The 6,024-nt window shown below is 37.9% G+C and overlaps 1 pseudogene; it reads left to right on the top strand.

The window, feature by feature from the left end:
• Nucleotides 1–3,771: 3,771 nt before the first annotated feature.
• LOC102853784 lies at nt 3,772–4,268 on the top strand (annotated as a pseudogene).
• Nucleotides 4,269–6,024: the final 1,756 nt, after the last annotated feature.

Below are 6,024 nucleotides of genomic sequence, written 5' to 3'. Positions count from 1 at the left end.
ATAGGAACAAATATCGATCTCTTCCAGTCAGTTGGCCAAGTGGTCGTTCTCCAGATTTCTTGGCACAACTTGTTTGACATAGTGACACATTTAAAATTGCTTGTCAAAGTAAATCACAGATATATTCCTTTATGCATAATGTGTCCTACAAGTATATTACAACTATGTCTCTAAATATTTTACTTTTTAAAATAATTAATTGGTTTTAACATGAAGTTCCCTTCTCAACTCTTTTTACATCATGAACTGTGTAACAATTTAAGAGTATAAAATGAAAGTTTTCTTTTCCCTTTCAGAAGAAATTGATCAATTATATCATCGTTCACTCTTCTCTGAAGTAAAAGAAACTTTCACTTGCTTTGAAAGAAATGTTTTTAGCTTTTTATTGTTATTTTCTTAACTGTTTTCATTTATGTACGTATTTTTATTCATCTATATGGTCTTTTATTAGTTATGTCTTGAAAACTAATAAAAATGCTACCTTTTTCCTTGTTCTGAGGTAAATGGCTCTCACATAATTTATTCGTGCTGTTTATCAGCTTTCTTTTAATCTCTTTGACAGTTCCTGTAAAATGTCTGATCCGAACTTTCTAGATCAGAGTAAAAACAGAATGAGATTTTGGTTAACAATTAAAAGATGAATATATGCTCTAACATGTTCAAGTCTGGATGAGAAATGTATTTGGCCACTTTAAAGAAGAATATTGTTTAGATTTTATTGATTCATATCATGTAGTGACATGATAAATAAGAGGAAGATGATAATATATTAATTTCAAGATATTAAATTCCAACATTTAATGTTTTCTAGCTCTCTGGTCTTAAATAAATTAATGTTTAAGGTCAAATTTTCAGAGAAAACGCAAAACAGATTACCCTTTCCCAATCCTGTTACTTTTTTTTTTCAGTGAGATCTATGCAGATAAATTTGCAAGAGACCTTATCACTCTCCACAAATGTTAAGTCTGGCTAAGTAGAAACAGAAAAATGATATCTCCCCATAAGTGGATCAGGCTTTTTTTTTCCCCATAGCATACTGTAGTTGGAGACATAGAAAGAGGCATAAAAGTCTACAAATATTGAAACATCAGTTTAGGTATCCTATATATTATCTATCTACATCTATCTATCTATCTATCTATCTATCTATCTATCTATCTATCTATCTATCTATCTATCATCTATCTATCCTTACAGAACAGAAAGGATGCTAATAGCAGTGGTAGGATTTAAGAAGATTTTGTTTTAATATTTTTTCTTTTTATTTATTTATTAACTTGTTGTTATGCAGATTAAAATACATATTTATAGAATTTTGGGATAGGAGCATGAAGTCAACTGTCTTATATCTATCATAGAAGGTAAGCCTGACAGGAACAGTTTGAGAAGCAGTTAAAATGAAGAAAAGGAAAGAAGAAACTTCAATGGAGAGTGGAACCATTCAAAATTGCTGGCTTTGTGGATAAACTAGTGAATAAACCAATGCTTATTAATTCACAAGACACCAAAGAGACTACACACACATTTTTTTATATCACAAAAATATTAAGGTATTAACCAAGTTTAGATTTTTTTTTCACTTTCTTAAGGTTGTTAAATATGTGGTAAATACTTCCTTGTCTACTTATGAAGCCATTCTGGAGTGAGAGGGACTGCTGTGTTAGTGAAGTAGGATTAGGCTTGAGTTGTTATGTACCACTGAGTTGGAAACAATCAATGACTGACTGTCCAGTGGGTTTTCAGAGGCAGTAAATCACAGTGTAAGAGACTGCTTATCTTTCTCATGGAGCAGCTGGTGGATTCAAGTTGCAGGCCTTTGGACTGACAGTACAGCTCCTTACAAAAGAATGGCAGAGATCTCATCTCATTAAAATGTATGACTCAAGTTGTTACTATCAGTTCTTTTGGTGGTGTGATTTATAGCCCAAAGATCGTGTGTGTGTGTGTGTGTGTGTGTGTGTGTGTGTGTTTGTGTGTGTGTGTGTTTAAGTATACTTTTGCCTGGTATGTTCCATATTATTTGCTTCAGCAGCTCAGCAAACCACAATGTGAAGCTGCACAGGAACCCAAACTGTCTGTCATGCACCAACCCCTGCAACTCCATGGCTCAGGTTGCTCCAGCTGACCTACAACTTCCTCTTATGTGTGGTTACCCTATAACACACCGCTTGTAGCTTCCTGGATTCATTAGACCACATAGCTACATGGACTGAAAAAGGCAAGCATGTTAATATTTTCTTGTTTTATAGCTCGAAGTATTTGCATATTTCATTATTATTTTATCTTGCTTGCCAAAACAGAGGAGAGCCTGAGGCATTTGCTGCTGAAAGTCAAGGACTGCATCCTCAATATGGATTGAAGCTCAACAATAAGAAAACAATGATTCTCACCACTAGACCAATGATAGTTGGTGAGGAGATTGAGATTGTTAACAGCTTCAATTTGCTTGGCTCCACAATCAACACTCTTGGCACCAGCAACAAGGAAAACAAAAAATGAATTGCATTAGGAAAGTTTGCTGTCAGGGACCATCCCAGAGTACTGAAGAGCAGTGATGTCAGTCTGGAGCCTAAGGTGTGCTTGATCCACATCACTCAGGCTGTGATCTTTGCAATCACTTGTTATGCATCAGAGAGTTGGACAATGACTTGAAGGGATACAAGGAGAATTGATGCCTTTGAGCTGTGGTGCTGGAGAAGAGTATTGGATATATTGTGGACTCCTAGGAGAACAAAAAGGTTCGTCCTTGATAGGGTGAAATCATATTGCTCCTTGGAGGCAAGGATCTTGAAGCTCTGTCTGACTACTTTGGGCATGTTGCCAATTTTCAAGCTAAATGAAATGAAATTTAAACCTTATTATTGAAGGACTCAATGGGGAAAAAGCTTGAATGATGTAGGAAGCATTGTAAGATGATTGAAATAATACACAAGGTCACTGTATTACAAAGAATTGATTGAAACCAAAGCAACTTTAGAAGTAGCATATGGTTCCAACATTTAGGAAGCAATTTAGGATGAACCAATGACAATGAAAGATGTTTAGTATGTATTGAATGCATTGGAAAAAAAATAAGGTCCAAGGATATCAATTTAATGTTTCAAAACACAAATGAAGCCCTGGCCATGCTCACAAGACTATGTTAATAAATTTAGAAGACAATTATATGTCCAACTGATCGGAAGGAGATCCGTAGTTGTTCCTATTTCCCAAAAATGGTGATTCAACAGATTGTGGAAATTATCAAACAACATCATTAAGATCACTTACAAGTTAAAACTCACTGATAACTTTCAAAAATGGTTAGAACAATACATCAACAGAAATCCATTGCATTAAAAAGAAATGATAACACAAGAGAAATTGTTGTAGAATGTCAGATGGATCTTGATGGATAGCAGAGGATACCAGCAAGATGTTTGCTTGTGTTTTATTGATAATACAAAGATGTTTGTGTGAATCGTAACAAATTCTAGCTAATATTGAGCAGAATGAACATTGGGAAGAATGGGAATCCAAGAACACTTAATTGTGTCCTTGTAAGAACTATACCTACACCAAGAATGCATTGTGCAACCAGAACAAAGGAGCAATGCATTGTTGAAAATCAAGAAAGTTGTGTGTCAAGGTTGTAAGCCATTCTTCACTCTTATTCAATTCTTATAGTGAGCAGATTATCCAAGAAGCTGAACAGATCGGATCCAGGCAGTGGTTGTGGCGGCTCTTGTTTTCTCTTGCTCCATTTGCCATATTCCTTTCGCTTCAGGAAACATGGCCTCTGGTGTGGCTGTCTCTGATGGTGTCATCTAGGTATTCAGTGACATGAAGGTATGCAAATCATCGGCACCAGAGGAGGTGAAGAAGCACAAGAAGGCAGTGTTCTTTTGCCTGAGCGAGAAAAAGAAGAGCATCCTGAAGGAGGGCAAGGAGATTATAGTTGGAGATGTCTGCCAGACTGTCAATGACCCCATGCCACCTTTGTCAAGATGCTGTTGCACAAAGACTGCCATTACACCCTGTATAATACAACCTATGAGACCAAGGAGAGCAAGAAGGAGGACGTGGTGTTTATCTTTTGGGCCCCTAAGTGTGCATTCCTTAAGAGTAAAATGATCTATGCTAGCTCCAAGGATGCCATCAAGAAGAAGCTGACAGGGATCAAGTATGTATTACAAGCAAACTTCTCTGAGGAGGTCAAGGACAGCTTCACCCTGACAGAGAAACTGGGGGGCAGTGCTGTCCTCTCTTTGAAGGGCAAGCCATTGTGAGCCCCTGCATCCCCCTGCCTGGAGCATCTGGCAGCCTCAGACCTACCCATGGGCTGCCTGCCCCCTTCCTTCCAGAATAGAGAGGCTTGGAGGATCCCAGCAGGGGAAGGCAATCTCATCACCCCAGTTGCCAAACAGTCCCCTCACCTCCTGGACCTATCTCCTCCCTCTGTCCCTGATGTTTTGGCCATCCCAAATCATTTTAATCTCCTGATTCCTATTGGGTTGAAACAAACCAAGTTTCCCCAGGCAACCCAGTTTAAATATATGTTTGTTTGTTTGTTTGTTTGTTTGTTTGTTTATCTATTTATTTATTACGACACCTCCACTCCCTACCTGTTCTTTTCCTTTCCAGGTTGCCAATTTCTGAACACAATAGTGACTCTTTGCTTGTCTGTTTAGTTCTGTGTATAAATGGAATGTTGTGAAGCTGACCCCTCCCCATACTGGCTGGTTCCCATCCCTTTGTCCCCTGGTCATGGCCACTTGAGTCAGGGCCACCCAGAACTTTTCATTAAAAACAAAAAAATCAATAATAAAAAAATGCTGCAAGAAGTTTGGAGAAAGATTCATCAGCAACTAACATTATGCAGATGACATGACCTTGTTTGCAGAAAATAAAGACTTGAAACACAAGTGGCAGAAGATCAAAACCAACAGTTTTCATTATAGATTTTAACTCAATGTAAATATAAAAAGACCAGAAAACAAGACATTGGGACACAGGTTCATGAATATCTCTCTGAAAAGGCCAGAGAAAGTAAAAATAACATAGTACCTCACTGTCCCAGAGCAAAGAACAGATAAAGAGCCCATAGCCCAGCCCCATGCTGCTCCTAGGGCCACACCAGTGTCAAAAGGTTCAATATTCATTGTTGACTTACGGACTTTATTCACAGTTGTGACATCAAAAGTGGAGTTTATTAGGGAAATGGGTTAGGGAGTTTGTTGTTGTTATGTGTCTTCAAGTTGCCTACAGCTCATAGCAACCCTATATACAACAGCCCTAAACCCTGCTCTATCCTGTGCTAATCAAATTGTCTCTGACACACCTATCCACATTACTCAATTCACTGAATTAATTCATCTCATCAAGGGTCTTCCTCTCTTGTGCTATCCCTCCATCCTCGCAAGCATGACATCCATCTCTAAGGTTGGGAGTAAAAAAGGTAAAGAATATGTCACAATATAAATCCAGGTTTAGTCTAGCAGTCTCAACCCAGATTAACAGCAAAACAAAATTCTGTTTTTAGTAAAAGTTCTGGTTTCACTTCAACAATACATATTTAAGAAGCCTCTGGTTTTCTCAATCACCCAGCAAGGCTTGCCTCAGAACAGTTATAAGTCAGTTTCTCCTTAAAGATCTGGAAAGAACAGCAAAACCTGTAACTGTGGTCAGCACAAATAAAAGAAGCCTCAGGTCACACCCTGCCACAGTTTCTCCACAACAATGTCACTATCTCTCCATCACCAATATCAGGGTCATGTCACAGGGTATACCTCTCAACAAGGCCTTACTCTGGTCTCCCTCTAATATTACTGCTTAGTGTGCGAAGCATTCTCTTTGTTATTCTTCTCCTAAAGAGGTTGATGATTTTGCAGGAGCTTGTATTTGCAGTTAAGGTATCTGGAGATCAGAGAAGGCTAAGGAAATGGCTAAAAAAGCCATCTTTAAAGGTAACACCACAATAAACAAACAAACAAACAACATCCTGACCACTAGTTCAATAAAAAGCATCATCATAGATGGAAAAAT

This window comes from Elephantulus edwardii, unplaced genomic scaffold (genome assembly GCF_000299155.1).
Source record: "Elephantulus edwardii isolate Elephantulus edwardi_28Jun2011 unplaced genomic scaffold, EleEdw1.0 scaffold00165, whole genome shotgun sequence".
NCBI classification, from domain to species: domain Eukaryota; kingdom Metazoa; phylum Chordata; class Mammalia; order Macroscelidea; family Macroscelididae; genus Elephantulus; species Elephantulus edwardii.
Note: the sequence above shows the minus strand (reverse complement) of the source record. Positions and strands in the feature narration are given on the sequence as shown.